Source organism: Hesperophylax consimilis, chromosome 4 (genome assembly GCF_061612785.1).
Source record: "Hesperophylax consimilis isolate HC1 chromosome 4, BYU_Hcon_1.0, whole genome shotgun sequence".
NCBI classification, from domain to species: Eukaryota; Metazoa; Arthropoda; class Insecta; order Trichoptera; family Limnephilidae; genus Hesperophylax; species Hesperophylax consimilis.
The window spans coordinates 10642158-10658651 of NC_142839.1; the positions used below are offsets into that span (position 1 = coordinate 10642158).

Below are 16494 nucleotides of genomic sequence, written 5' to 3' on the forward strand. Positions count from 1 at the left end.
GTTCGTTCATTCATTTATTTATTCATTCGTTCATTCATTCATTATAATTCATTCATTCATTCATTCAAGGGAACAAAACCGAATTTCAAATAGATGTATTTAAAAAGAGCTCATCTAGTGCATTACAAATCAATGTACACACACAAAGAAAACAATGATAGTTATTCATTAAAACCAAAGAAAGAGCTCCATGAATAATCGAACCTCATACAGTCCGCGGTCGCATCGCCCGCGGCGCACTTTATAATTTATTTATTTCTCGTTCGTATCTCAAAGTAGGAGCACTCTCGAAGCTTCAGTGCCACGGGTCCTTGTATCGTGTATTTAAATTTGTATTTCGCAGCAAGGATCGAAGTGTTTCTGATACAACTTCTGATGAATAGTGTTCGTGTTTGTGTTCAGTGCAATGGGAGCATCGGGAAGGATTGGTCGACTCACAGTCGTGAGCCGGTGGTTCGGCCAGCCACAATCGTACGTAATTAACATTTAATTAATTAAGTGTCCATTGGCACACCTGTGATTCGTTGCTGTTTGTCGCGTCAAGGTGTACCGCTTAGCAGAGCCAAGAATGTTGGTATACTAGTTTTAACAAAGGAATTAGTAGTATGTTTTATATTATGTGTTGATTATTATGCATTTTTGTGCAATAGCCTTGGAATTACGTATTCAATTCTTGGCGTTGTGCAAAAAATAATTACTAGTTTTTTTTGCCAAATAATAATAACGTAATTGGCTTCACATTTTGAGCAGTTTGAACATTTTTATATGTTGATGTAACGTAAGAATATGGGTAAATATCTAGAACAACTGGACACAAATTATTTTAAAAATACTTTGCATGTGTGTAATCACTGATCAGTTTTTATAATAACATTAAAATAGGTTTTTAGGCTAGTTTTTTCTCCTTTTTTTTAATAAAATCTAAACTAAAATCTCAAGAATATAAGACAGTTTTTTTGGTTAATAATTTTAAAAAAACTAGCCCTAAAACTTTCACAAATGAACAAACAAAATTAATTTTAACGAAATAACTATTGAAATAAATTATTTTTCCATTTCCAGTGACTGTACAAGTTTTTCCTCAGTTTAAAGTGTTTTAAAATTTCTTTGTGCGTATGTGTTTAGTAAAATCAATAATTACCAGATTTTTTTATGGGAGTTGAGACCCAGGCGTCGTGGGTTCAATTCCTCTCCTTACTGAGTCCTCCATCATTGCACAAGCAACATCTTTCTATTATAATGATGGTAGTAGAAGTTTTTCAAATACAGTCAGGTTATACGTAACCCGGGAGTGTTTCTTTCTCTTTTTATAGACAAATGAGAAATTCAACGTTTCGTGGAAGGAATTAAGTTTGGTAAAAGATTTTAATTTTAATTAAACCAAATTATTGATTTTAAAGACATATATATTGTAACTGATCAAAACGACGGTTTGGAAAGGGGATTTGGTAGCACAATAGTAAAAAGTACGCCGGGCAATCGGGTAGTTTTGAGTTCGATTATCGGTTGCATCTAAATATTATCTATTCCGTATGTTTCTTTTGAACAGATTGTTTGAATATTAATATTCTTTCAATTATTTTTAATAAAATAAATTATATTTTTTTACAAGCCCGTTGTAAATATTTTTCAATAAAAAAGCCTAGTGTGAGTGCATTGTAACTTCAAGCAATTTAAAAAAATAAATAACTAACCGTAGCTGAACTTATCTTGATTGTATTGCTACAGTTTAAATAGGTTATGCTGTCTACCCGGTAGCGACATCAATTTATCTATCCGATGCTTGAGTGAATTATTGGCATCTACAAATTAAATTAATTATTTGTTAGTTCGATGTTCTGTATAAGCGAGCGTTGATGCGAGTAATGGGCAATTTTTAATATTGCACTTGAGTTATTTATTAATTTCAAGTTGTCGATATGTGCCATGTAAAAAAATAGTACCCGGCATTACACGTGTTTTTCATGTCTTTATTACAACGTACATATAAAATGACGCACTTTTCTAGAATTATTTTCATTTCCTGTTTCCAGTCGCTGTGTTTAGTTGTTTTGTGACATTGCGAAATAAAATTGTTTGCGACAACCATTATCCCTTGTAACCAAAAATTGATGTTCTCAAAAATCGAATCGACGGAGATGGCGGGTTCTAATCCCGGCGTGTGCAATTGAATTTTATTTGATCAATTTGTATTTTTTCACAATTTACACATTTAAAATAATGTAAAGTATATTTGCGGCACGACACAGAGTAGAAGATACTCTCAGTATCGCCCTGCTGTAAGACTACCATTCATAATTGAAAAGTTGCTTGAAATGAAAATGCCCGTGTTTGGTGACCAGATCTGAATAGCCAGGTACTTCCCCACGTTCCTCTTCCCCTCCCTACTACCTTTAGTCTCACATCATACCCCAACTGGCTCCAGACGGTTGGGAGCAGTTGGAATGTCGTTGTCTTCGATGGAAGCTTCAGAGAATGAATACAGTTTGGTTGACCTAGAATTCCGAAGTAAAATACTATGAAAAAAGCATTTAAATGAAGTTTTTAATTGGCCAGTCGAACGTTTTATGAATAAGATATATTTTATTGCTATTATAAACACAAATAAAATTCAAAGTAACGAACGCCTTAGAAAAAATATTTCAAATAAGCACTCGCCGATCAAAAAAATTATATTTTTAACTATGTACCCACGTAAATAATTGATGTTATTCAAGTATTGGCAAAATTTAATATGTTGTTAGCAATATTAACGACCGGTGCACTCGATTCCCGCATGGCAAACTACGTTATTGGTGCTTCAAAGCCAGACATTTTCCCGTCAAAGGTTTTATATTATAAGAATATTACTTGTAGTAACTTCGTAACTATCCGGCTTCACCTGAGATTTCAATATCGACTGTGGTTTGGTAAAACCCTTCAAGCTTCAAAATGTAATTTTTACAGGCGACGATATAAAACGAATATTTTCAAATTCGTTAAACTAATTAAAAATCTTGTAGTTTATATGTGAATAATGATATAAGAAATTCGTATGTAAAATATAGTATTTCTATTTATAACTTAGAGAAATTTTAGGGTTAAGTAATTTGAATAATTGAACACATACATTTATATTTAATTACCTAAGTTAAGCCTGTCTAGTATGTTTTAAAATATTTGTACGCTCTTTTTTAAATTTTTATTTTTATGTTAAAAAAAACTCATCTTGTAATACATTATTACTAAAATTAATGAAAAAAGTTTATTTTTCACTGAAAAGCAGAAAAAAAATCGTATTTTTTTAATGAAGATTTTCAGGAAATTTCAGTTTGGCCGTGGATTTTGCCGCACGGATTTCCTGAAAATCTATATACAAAAAATTTAAATTTTCGAAAAAATTATATTCAGCTACAAGAACATCAATAACGCCATTTTTGTAATATTAGCACTATTATCCAGTAACCCAAAAGTCACGAGCCGCCACTGCAGTGAAAAGTAACATTGCCAAAAAATGTGTCGTGAAGGGATTTACCAATACATATATTTTTACTTTTGAAATGATATTAAAATAGCATTTTTTACCCAGACATTTGTCAGAAAACACTGCAATTTTCATGGTGCTGCTAAATATCACCGTCAAAGAGTTTTTTTCTGTTTCAGATGACAAACAGTTGGATATATAGTTAGGTCAACGGACTAGCTAGTTCATGGATTAACTGACGGTGAAGTATTCTAAAATGGAAGATAATGAAAAAAACATTAAAGGGTGGCGTTGACCTGGAAAACTCAAACAGATAAAAAAACAATGATATTCAGAGAGATTTTAGTAGTAAAGAGTTGCTTGCTGCGTTATAGTTAAAATTTCCTGTTTAGTAACAACTTATTAGGTATCTATATAATTATGAGGTTACCAGTAACTTAGCGACTAACTCTTGAACCTGAGGACATTCCTATTTATCGGGCTCTGCACCTTCAACGGAAAATGAATACAATTATCGGAAAACGTAACATTAATTTTCATTCAAATGTTGATCTAATCTCGTCATAGGCTTCATTCCGATATTGTCCATAAGTACCAATATATATTTCGTTATCTAGTGATCTGAATATGAAAGCCTCTATTCTCCTCCCTCTGATTTCTTTTGCCTCAAATATTGTGAGTATTATAGTTTTCGCATTTACGTTTGTCTTCAGCAATCAGCTTAACATATTTTATATTTCATTCTACACGGAGAAAACTTTCTTATATGAAATATTAATAATTTTTTAAAAATCTCTTCAAATTATTCGTATTCCTGTTAAAAACGGGGCTGCAGGCCTTTAACGAATGAATTGAAAGATTTCCAACTAAACCATCAGTAGAACACGTGTTCTGAAAAAAAAAAATATTTTCGCATTTCGTTATTATACAATAATATGATAAACTGCATGAACACGTGATCCGACATATTATGACAGTACTAATAATTAATTTGTTTGGAAATGCAATGCTATCAAGTAAAAACTAAATATGTTCCATTTAGCCAATAGGCCAGCGCTCTGTCTCACTTACACTCGCCTGTCATTGTAAACATCCACCCCATTTTAATTTCCTAAGCACAGTTTTGTGTTGGAAATTTATGGCAAATATTTGGATCACAAAACTCACCCACTAGGCATTTCCTGGGTTCTTCTTTATTCTATGGTTGAAGGTATTCTATTTATTTTTAATATGTCGTCTATTTTGTATATTTGAATTGTTCATTAAAAAAAAAACTATTCAGAAAAACAGTGTTTAATTAAAATCAAAAGTGAAAACAACCATACCAGAGAAAAATATGCAGTAATTAAAACCCGCAATTTATGATATGATAAGGATGATTATGTCGATGGTTAAAATCGTCTAATCGATATCAGCTGTGGTTCGGTATCACTAAAGTTCGCCGATTAAATCCTCAATTACCGCCTAAAGCCTGAAAGTTTCCGCGCCGAGCACGTGCCTGAAAATTGGCGCCGATTAAATTCTGCGCATTTTGACCGACATTGCATTTTCATGGCCCACAGTAAATTTATCGCCGGGTTTATGACATTCATGACATTAACCTTTCCGTGGCTGAACGCCGAAAATAGGTCAACAGACCGGGACGTTTGAACGAAATAGTTCCATCTTATTTTTATGATTACGTTATTTTTATGCCAAAATGCTTTAAATATTGTGAACATATTTTGACTTACATGCATTACTCGTATTAATTCGTCATTGTTCTATCAGAAATTGGTAACTTCCTGGAGTTAAATTGTTAGAGCAAACGTTAAAGGAAATATTAGATTTAGCGTTTGAACATGAAAGTTAAATTATTATCATGATTATAATGAAATAGTTAGAGTTACGTAACTAGCAAAGGTTAAAATTTTATCATCGATTAATGAAATTAACTGGTTAGAATCAGTTGCTGAAGGAGTTAACTTGTTAGATTTAACTCTCTAGATTTTAACTTGTTAATTAACAGACAGCGCCCTTGAAATGATTTCTCACGAAAACGGCGCTATATAAATTAGCCAAATATGATAGCTTGTTAGAGTTGTCGTGTTAGTTGACTTTTAAAAGTTTACCTGTTATACTTGACTTGTTAGATTTAACTCATTATAGTTAATTTGTAAAAGTTTATTGTTGTAGTTAACTTTTCAAAGTTATCTTAATATAGTCAAAATTTCATGGTGAACTTGTTCGAGGTTATATTTAACGTTATACAGCATACATCTATATATGTTCAGATAATTTATTCTATTTACATAACACATAAATATTATAATAAATTAATATTCCTTTCAAGATATGTAAATTAAATTAAAGGCTTTTTTGAGGTTTATCCGTAGACACTTTAATAATACACAGTGGATTGAATCTATACAAAGGAAACTAACCCGTGTAATTGCTTATCGTGAAGGTTTATCTGGTCAATTTGGAACATATAATGACCGAATTTTGCACTACAAATTACACTCACTGACGGTCAGACGTAAACTTTCTGACGTACTGCTCCTACACAAAATTATACATGCATCAGTTGATACACCAAACATTTTATCCCAAATTAACATCAATATTCCATCAAGAAAATCAACAAGGAAGATGAACGACATTTTCTATATTAAAGCCTACCACACAAATAAAGGATATTTTTCCCCTGTACCGCGAAAATTAAGAAATTATAACATTATACATGGCTCTAATAATGTAATAAGACATTTTTAATGACTTCAAAAAAATGTATTACCTTTAATCATATTAACCGGTCAGCAACGTAAGCAGATATACACGATAAAATAACGATAGCAGTCAAGTACAATAAGCGTGTTTACACGTCAACGCGTGTGTTTCCACAAAAATCGTCATAACTCCGTTATTCTTCTAGTGACATCCCTAAAACAAAAAGTAGAATATTCGTATTGAATGAAGCTTCACATCTCTATTCAAAGTTATCCATAGAAACCCGTAAAAAGACCTACTCAGTGGAAGCAAATTTTACCCGCCAAATCGTAAAACGACGCCAAGAAAGCCGTTTGACGCGCCGACCCGCCTCGCAAGTTTAATTATTTTTTTAAAATTATATTTTGTATGAAATGGTCAAAAAGTGAAGTGACAGAATTGTTTATTGTACATTTGTACGATGAAATAAGTGTTTTTTTTTTACATTATCCGTGATTTTAGTATCGTTTTTACATAAAACATTACAGGTTAGTCATTTTTTCACTATTTTCATGTTTCCATTCTAAATTTAAATATTTACAAATGTTAATATTTATTTATGATACAACAATTTGAAAGCCTATTTTGTAACCTTTCTAAAACAGTTTTTACTATTCGGCTCCGTTCAGTAATGTTTCATTTATAGAGCTTTGATTGTGAGGCGGTAATAACACAACGTTTTCGTGAAATTGACATTTCGTTTAAGACATCTTAGCTTCAAGTTCGCGAAAAGTCGGAGGGGTTAAGCTGATATTGTGATGAAACCTTTTATTTAATGAGAAGCAACATTGTACCTACCTAATCAGTGTCTCACCAGTACAGGTGTGACAATAACAAATCGTTTATGAACATATTTGTATTTACCTTTTACCCATTCTTATTTGTTATTTACTTCTGCATATTTAGATAATTCATTTTGTTACTATTTTTGTTGTTATTATGTATTTAAACATCCATGTATGTAAATTCTTGGGCACCATGCCTGTTTTATGTACTTAAATAAAAAAAAAAAAAAAAAATACTTCTCAAGAAACTCGAGAAAATTGGTGTAGTTGGTCCTGCTCTTAATCTATTAAAATCATATCTTAGCAACAGAAAGCAACTCGTTAGCATCAATAATCAAAATAGCAACCACCTACCAATAAACTACGGAGTTCCGCAAGGATCCATACTAGGACCACTTAAAAAAAAAAAAAAAAAAATAATAAAAAAATATAATAAAAAAAAATAAAAAAAAAATACACAACTGTTGACCCTGTGTAAATCTCAAGTGCGTTCCACTGTTGAATTCGACAGCCTCCTCTGGTCTGGAGCCCTGAAATACCTGAAGAAAACCCTTGACTCGGTGCAGAAACGGGCGGTCCCCTATCTTAACAAGCAGATATAGGTATGCTGTCCTTGTTCTACCTGTATTATAGTGGAAGATGCTCCGAGGAACTAGCGTCATTGATCCCTTTGGCACCAGTGCATATCATATGTACACGGTTGACATTTGTCATATGAGAACGGGTCGCTTCTACGACTGGTTCTTGAGTTCAACAACTCGGCTGTGGAATTGCAGAATTTGATTTGCAGTCTTCTGTGTTTCCTGCCTCCTACAGCATATGTCTCTTCAAGACCCGTGTTTACACCGTCCTCTCCTCAGAAAGACTCTCCACATAGCATCCCCAGAGATGACGTAGGCTGTGAGGGAAATTATTTTCGAAAGGGCCTCCTGTGTTAATATCTACACTGGCAGTGCCTAAATTTGCACAGAATTCATATTAATAATATATCAACCTCTCAAGAGACAATTGACAAAAAAGTATGGCATGAAAGCCACAAATGCTGTGTGATTACAAATAAAAAAGGATTAAAAAATGTTTAAAGCAATTTCGCCGATTTTAATACCTTGATTTTTCGTACAAATTCAACCGACCCAAATATCTCACACGGTTACGGAGGGGTTCGGAAAATAACCTCATGGGTTTAACTTTATTAAACTAATTTGAGAAATGTTATTAAATCATGTTGGTTAATGCTGTGCTCTTTTTGGTGTTAAATATTTCCCTGATAAAGCGGCGTGATTTTTTTCCACATTTAAGCAATTTCCAGAGTTAAGAGATTTGGGTCAGTGTTTTATGCCATAACGTATTTTGTCTTTCAAAATTCCCACGATTATGTCTCCTCTCTTTGGAAGAAGATATTTTTCTAGAGTTTTATAATTATGATCCAGTAGAATCTTAAAATGTTCTTGGAATGCTATAAATTGTTTGTACCGAACAACTACCGTCACGGTCGACGCCACGACTTGCTCTGTATTCCACACGGCAGAACAGAGTTCTGGACTAGCATAGCGTGACAAGAGATATGGTGCTGCTAAATGATACCTCTAGGTCTCTTGACATTTTCAAAATTGGCCTTGAAGATTTCAAAAGGCCTAAGCAAGAACTCTGAAATATCGGTTATTGTTAAATGTTTCATTTAAAGCTTTATATATTTCATGTGTATTATAATAGGATTACGTCAATCTGTAATGCACAAAAAATAATCTGAAAAAAACATTTGTTAAACACGGAGTTAAAACTTTTTATTCCGAAAATTCGAAAAATAATGACACAAACGATTCATACGTAAGCCAGGCCATAATTAATCATCCAATAGCCCAAAATTTACGTACAATTATGACACCCTATTAATAATTACACATAATTCAAATACTTCATAAAAGGAAGCCCAATAAAATATTTCACTTGAAATAAATCATTTTATTCTGATGCAAAATTGTATTAGGGAAATTTATATGGCAAATATTAGAAAAAAATAATATGCTAATTTTTATGTGATACCGCGTAGAAGTTAACAATCTGAAGCCGATGGAACTATAGCATCACAATGAGAGGAGTGTGTCGTGAGGATGAAGGAAATGAGTGAGGGGAAGGAAAATGCGAAGAGAAGATTTAAGAAGTACCTGGCATATTTAGTTGTGGGTACCAAACACAGCTTGAGAAGTTTTGAGCAACGTTTTGATTCTGGATGATGATTTGTCATCTGCGTGATTCTAGAATACCTAGATAACATTCGTAAAAGAGGTGCACTTTTAAGTCTCATTGGGTGATTTTAACCCAGGACCTCTGGTTCCAGAATCAAGGAACTTGTCGTTTTGCTGTGGAGGTCAGGGGTCACTTTAAGTTTCTTTAAACAAAAATTGTTTAATTAACTTAATTGCTCCGGTGTTTAAGATCCTGGGCTTACGATTCCGAAGGTCGTGGGTTGTAATTCCAGAATTGTATTTGATTATTAAAAATATATATATACAGCACGTTCGAGAGTGGTAGATAATTTTAGTATCGCCATAGTGAAAAACCATGGCGATACCAAAAACCACCAATCAGAATCAAAATATTGCTCAAAATGGCTTTAGCCATGTTTGGTTTAGCAGATCTAAATTACCAGTTACTCCTTACTCTATCTTTCTCTACCAATCTTCCTTCCCTCCCCATTACATTCAGCTCACAACATACTCATACATTACGGGTTGGGAGTAGTTGGGTCTGTTGTGCTTATACTCACATAAAAAAAATGTTTCTGAATTATTTTGAAGTCAACATCCGCTTCAAGACATTCATAAATAAAACATAACGACGAAATGTCACTGAAAAAAAATGAGTATCACAGCGAATAAAACTTTCTCTATTCATTTCAACACGCGTCTTGTTTAGTATATTATTATGTTATGACTCTTCATAAATATTTTGAAAACTTCAATGTCGAAGGGAATATAAATTCGTTGTTTATTTTATCCTGTTTACTCACAAATATAATGAAATGCGAACGTTGTATTCTCAAATGCTTTCTTCGGCTTTGCTGAAAATTCGAGTGGAAAATTCACGATGAGATTTCGATTTCTAATGCGGAACGAATAAACATTTTTCTAACACGTGAAAATACTACTTCCTACGCGTCATTTTTCAATGTGTCTTGAGAAAAAAAAACTTTTAATGAAAATTCTAAATGTCTATGCTTTACCTTATCAACAAGATGAATGTAAATTACACTATGTAAATACTGAATAAAACACTGAGGATGGTTTGTTTCACAGAATTTGAACAATTCATTGAATTTCGACGTTCATTTCCGGGTTCTGTGATAGTTCTATTCAAGTTCTGTTTTTATATCACTATAGCCCAATTGTTGGACAGAACTGAAATAATAACACAACTTGAAAAAATCTTTCACAGAACTTGAAAATTAATTTTATTTGAAGAATTGTTCAATTTCTCTTAAACAATACGGCCTTAGTTATCGTTACTATAATCTTCTAATGTTAATTTTAGCTATTGTGGATGTTTACTTATAGCTAGAAATATATGTAGCTGTCGTATAATGTCGTTGTTGTATACAATGAGACCTGCAATGTTTCATGGGATTAATAATGCGCTTTATAGGGTCTTAATCTTTTGGCTAATGCGCCCATGAGATATCCGTATATCCTATGTATAAGCTTAAAAATAGATTAAAACACAAACAGTCTTACTTATAAAGATTCCGTAATACGCCGCTGCAGCGCTGGTATAGCAATATTATGAAGAGGGCCGTTTACTCCTCGGGTTAAAATATTTACTCATAATAATATTCATGATTTTTCAAGACTGGCACCACTTTATACTAAACCTCAAAAACACTGTAATTTTTGCATTTAGCGTTTAGTTGCTAACTTCATGTTTATTCAAATGATATTGACCCGGTCTGCTTTGAATTGCTTAGAAATTTGGCCAATTTGATTATGCGTTCCGTATTTGCTGTGGTAAATCGATATAAAATATTTCTCTGATGGTACTGCCATTGGGTATCACTGCATTTTTACAGTTTTATTGCGTGACCAATCGATATTTGTCAAATCAACTAGATTTCTAACAAGGTCCGCGATCTCCGTCTTAATACCATAGTCATTTGTCCCTAATTCTGGGGGTCAGGTATGATTATGTGTGAAGTTTTCTACTAACCTGTTCGTATCCCTCCGTATTATCTATTATGGTTAAGACGGATATAATTTTTAAAACTTTCATCATCCATCATGTACAGCAAGTTATAAAACTTTCATCATCCATCATGTACAGCAAGTTATAAAACTTTCATCATCCATCATGTACAGCAAGTTATAAAACTTTCATCATCCATCATGTACAGCAAGTTGTAAAACTTTCATCATCCATCATGTACAGCAAGTTATAAAACTTTCATCATCCATCATGTACAGCAAGTTATAATACTTTCATCATCCATCATGTACAGCAAGTTATAAAACTTTCATCATCCATCATGTACAGCAAGTTATAAAACTTTCATCATCCATCATGTACAGCAAGTTATAAAACTTTCATCATCCATCATGTACAGCAAGTTATAAAACTTTCATCATCCATCATGTACAGCAAGTTATAAAATTTTCATCATCCGTCATGTACAGCAAGTTATAAAACTTTCATCATCCATCATGTAAAGCAAGTTATAAAACTTTCATCATCCATCATGTACAGCAAGTTATAAAACTTTCATCATCCATCATGTACAGCAAGTTATAAAACTTTCATCATCCATCATGTACAGCAAGTTATAAAACTTTCATCATCCATCATGTACAGCAAGTTATAAATCTTTAATCTCGGCAAGCAGTCCATCAATGATATAATTGGTGAGATTATTAAGCCTGGGTGGCGGTTGTGGGACGTGGGTATCTCATTGGATAATCAACACCTTTGCCATATGTCACCCTAAGTGGTTCGCTACATTTGGTGACTTTGCAGGGGTGCCCGGGTTCATGAGATGAGGATTCCCTAGGTCTTGGCGGCGGATTCATCTTCCCACCTTCAGAGGGGCGGGCTGGATTTGGAGTGACTGGTTCTTCCCCTTTTCCTCTTTTCTTTCCTTAAAAACACTCCACAAAGCATCACCAAAGATATCATTGGCCCTGAGAGACATTATTTTCTTTAGGGTCTCCTGTGTGGAGCTAATGTAAAAAAATATATCATTAATTTATTTCACTATCATCTTATTGCAATCAGTTTTTTTATAAAGAAATTAAAGATGGGAAATGGGTCATAAACCAAAATAAAATCAGTCACCAAATATCGCAAATATCTTTTACCACACTTTTGAAAATAGTATCCCGCCTTTGTTTCTACCTACACACCAAAATAACAATATTTATTTGCTCCGCCACTTGGATGGTCAATGCAGTTTGGTCGTAGTAATTCCTTTGTTCATATTTTCTATATTTTTTTATAAATGGGCCTGCATCTTCCGGGTCATACACGAGAACTCATCTTTCTATGATTGGTTTAATGACCCACTTTACTTCAGAATTTCGTGAAAGACGGACGACTCTAATTGCAATTATCAAACAAGAAATTCAATTATCATTTGTCTTTGCCATATCTTGGCAATAACTTCTCTCCGTATCGTATAATTGACTTGTCTTTCGAGTGACATTAAACAACACTTCGCCTAGTGGCTTTCGACATTAAGACCAACCCACACATCTAGACTAGTCTCTAGTTGCAAAAGTCTCTAGTCTCCAAACAAGTTACAGTTATAGAAACTTCCAGAATTGAGACAGCGAATACGTGATAGTACAACTTTTACAGCAGTAAATGAAGTATGGATTTTTTTTTGGCATAAATATCAATATCGTTTTTTTAAAAGCAGTAGATGCAATGCTAGGCAACTTCGGATAGAAATTTTTTGAGAATAATTATTAATATGTTATTATACTAATTTATTTTAGTTTTCGTCTTCAGTTTGAATTCATATATCAGTGTTTTTATAGAGTAAATATTTTCACTAATTTAAAGGAAATTCGGTTTTATCATCGACTAGGAACATATTAATTAATGAGTTTAAAGTGATTGCAATAAAAGAAAGTCAGTCGTAGCAAAGATTTTGTGTACTGGTTAGTAAAATAAATTTTACATGAATAAAGGTGATGTGTAGCTTGATTTCTAAGGAAAACAGATGAATCTATCTTAATACGGTTGAAGAAGCTCAAATAATTTTCACTGGGCCGCTAAAAAATGCAATAGACTTGCCAAACATTTTCAAAATATTGTTAATCAAGGAACGGTGAAAGGATGGCTTTTTTAAGCCATCGTTTTTCTACGTAAACTACAGCAAGTAAAAATTAATAATATATTGAATGAACTCACCCATTGGGAATTTGGAATCCCTCAAGGAACAGTTCTAGGTCCAATATTATTTATTAGTTCAATTCCGAAAATTGGAAACTTATTATCTTCGACCAACGAAGCAGTCTTATAGATAGGTAAAAAAACCATCTGAGTGCTAAATGACAGAAAGCTTCTGATCTACTGATTTCTATGCATATTTGTCGTTATAATATGGAAGAATTAAATTTAAAAAATTGTTCACTTTTATACTCAATCAACAAAACAATGAAAGTGAATAATATCGTTATGTAATGTATTTATGTGTTATGTATTAGTCATTTCTAGTTAAATAGGTGAAAATTTAATTTTCTTTTATCTAGAATAAAAAAAAATATTAAGTATTTGTAGGTTTTTAAAGACATTAAATTTATGCATCATTTGTTTGCTCCCAAGGAAAGTTTGTCACTTGGCGCTTGACCCATTTTGCCGTTCCATAGTGAAAATACAATATTATTATAAAGTGTTAATTGAATAAAATGAAATAAAATCACAACTGAGAAAAATCTTACCTTTTTACTAAGCTTCAATACTGCAATTTATCCATTCCAGAGTTGAGTGTGGAGTGGCTCCACCGCGTGTTGAGGCTGTGCCACGAGGTGCTGCGCCCCCTCGGGCTGCTGCGGCTGGCGGGGGCCTCGCGGGCCCCTCGGGTCCGGCTCCAGCTGCACCGTTGCCTGTTGCAGATGCTCCTCAGGATGCAGGCAGACCCTGATGTAAGCCCTCAAAGGATTACGGTAACTGATTCGTGTACACTAATACAATTAAATTACAGTTAAGGGAATTTTGTACGAAATTAGATGGGAAGGCGATGGGGAGAGGAAGGTTGAGAAAAATGTTTTACTGTTCAGAGGTGACCGCAAAATACGAGAAAATCCATTTCAAGTCATTTTTCCTGCCTGCTGCAAATACCTTCACTCCAGGCTGCGGGCAAAAAAATATAAAACAACAAAAACTGAACAATAAAAAACAAGTGAAAAACTTTGTTTACACCACTTTTGATTAATATTTGAAACATATTTCAAGCCGAAGACTTTTTCGTCAGGAAAATTAAAATTAACGAATTTAAAAAAAAGAAGTCTTCGGCTTTGAAACATAAAGAATATTATTATTAAAAATGGTGTAGACAAATTATTTAATTTATATATCATCAAAATGACGCCACAAAGTAATTTTACAACTATCGAAGAATAAATAAATATTTATTTATTCAAAAGCCCACTGGGCCTTTACATACTTAAATCGAGAATGTACAGCAAGTCATAAATCTTTTATCTCGGCAACCAGTCAGTCAATATTATCATATTGTGAAACGTATTAAAGATTAATTTATTTTGTTTTTATCTTATTACAATCATTTGGGCGGCGGGTATAGATACCGCCGCCCCGGGAACCATTCATTGGACAACCAATACCTCTGCTCGGGTGCTCGGGTTCATGGGGTGAGGATCTTCTAGGTCTTGGTGGCGGATACGTCTTCCCGGGCCGGTTTTGGAGAGTGATTGAGGTAGATCTTTTGACCCCTCCAGCAGAAATTTATCGACCCATCGCCTTGCACCACAGAGGAGGGATGAATTCAAACTTCCGTCACTCCACGATATACTGACCCCATGATTCCTACCCACTCATCATGCATTTTTCCTTTGATTCCTTCTTTACTCAAAAAAACCATCAAAACGCCATCCCCAAAGATGACAAAAAGGCAAATTATTTTCCTCAGTGTCTCCCGTGTGGAGCTAATTTAAGAAAAAAATACTTTTAAAGGAGGCAATATTATTGAAACTAAATATGTCAACAGAGCAAGTTTCATAATATTAACTGACTAACCATCACGCTGTTTCCCCATTTGGCACACACTCCTTTACTCTTTCAATTTCATACCTCGTTTCATGCAAACTCTTGTACTATTAAGTACCGTTCACATTTGCGTCATATATTCTCCTTATACTTCTTTCTTGGTTCATTCTCTCTACATTCCCAAACTATTATAATATTACATTCATTGAAATATCTACAAATTTCTACTAATATCCATAAATTTCCACAAATACATTTTTGTTCGAGAAAAAATACCCTATTGAATCTAACCTATTACATATATTTTCAGGAAGTGCAGGGAGAAGTCGTCGACAGCATCAACCAATGCTACGAAGTTCTCATACATGACCTGCTCGCCCCGAAGGATCTACAGTTGAGGAAGAACCTCGCTAATTCTGATATTCTTAAACTGACCGAATATGAAAATAGTCTGTGATTATATTAATTTAATTTTATATGTAATTTTAAGATACTTTTATACAATTAAATAACTTTTAAGCCTTGACATTCCAAATTATTTAATGAACAATAGGATTATTTTTAAATTAACTCCGCACGGGAAGCCCTGAATGGAAGGAGTGAACCTCTTGAAGAGACCCATTTCGTAAGAGGAAAGAAACACAGATACCGTAATATCATTCCACAAAAAGAGCTGTTAAGCTTTCCCGAGTATGCAGCGGTGCCGAAGGGATGCAACTAGTCCTGGGTCGATCGTGATCGACACGATCATTTGACCCACTCATCAACCACCAATAATCGATCGGGTTAATTTAAAAAAAAGAGTCGATCGTGTACTTTTGACCCGATCACTTCACCCGTGGTTGGCGTAAATTGATCGATCGATCCAGAACTAGACACGAAGGTAATTCATCAGAACATATTCAATTTAGATACTGGTAGAACAAGAACAACATTCCCGCTTGACGTCTGTGCTCCAAAGTTTGCAAACGGTTTGTTAAGATATATATTAGAATCTATAAAACTGTCCGGCAGTTTTCGCACTGATGTCAAACTAACTGATTACGTTATTTTATAAACAAGGGTATATTATGTTATAATGTATTATAGTGTATTGTAAGTATAAAAAATGCGGGGAATTTAGTATACCTACTCGGAATTGAAGGTTTCAGCGAGGGGTCTTTTTCATAAATAATTTATGTTCTAGAGAAAATTCCATCTCCCCTCCCATTTGAAGCATTTTGTCAAGCGAATTTATATTCTTACCCTACTAGCATTTTGCGGAAAATAATTTAAACGTAATAT

The 16494-nt window shown here is 33.6% G+C and overlaps 1 long non-coding RNA gene across 2 annotated transcripts; it reads left to right on the forward strand.

Moving 5' to 3' along the window:
* Nucleotides 1–243: 243 nt before the first annotated feature.
* LOC149424177 (uncharacterized) lies at nucleotides 244–15724 on the forward strand. Of its 2 annotated transcripts, none has more exons than XR_016302104.1 (3): nucleotides 244–471; nucleotides 13966–14129; nucleotides 15521–15724. It is a non-coding gene; the product is annotated as an uncharacterized LOC149424177 (long non-coding RNA). The 2 variants fall into 2 exon arrangements; XR_016302103.1 differs by having other exon boundaries at nucleotides 251–471; nucleotides 13966–14150.
* The last annotated feature ends 770 nt before the right edge of the window (nucleotides 15725–16494 follow it).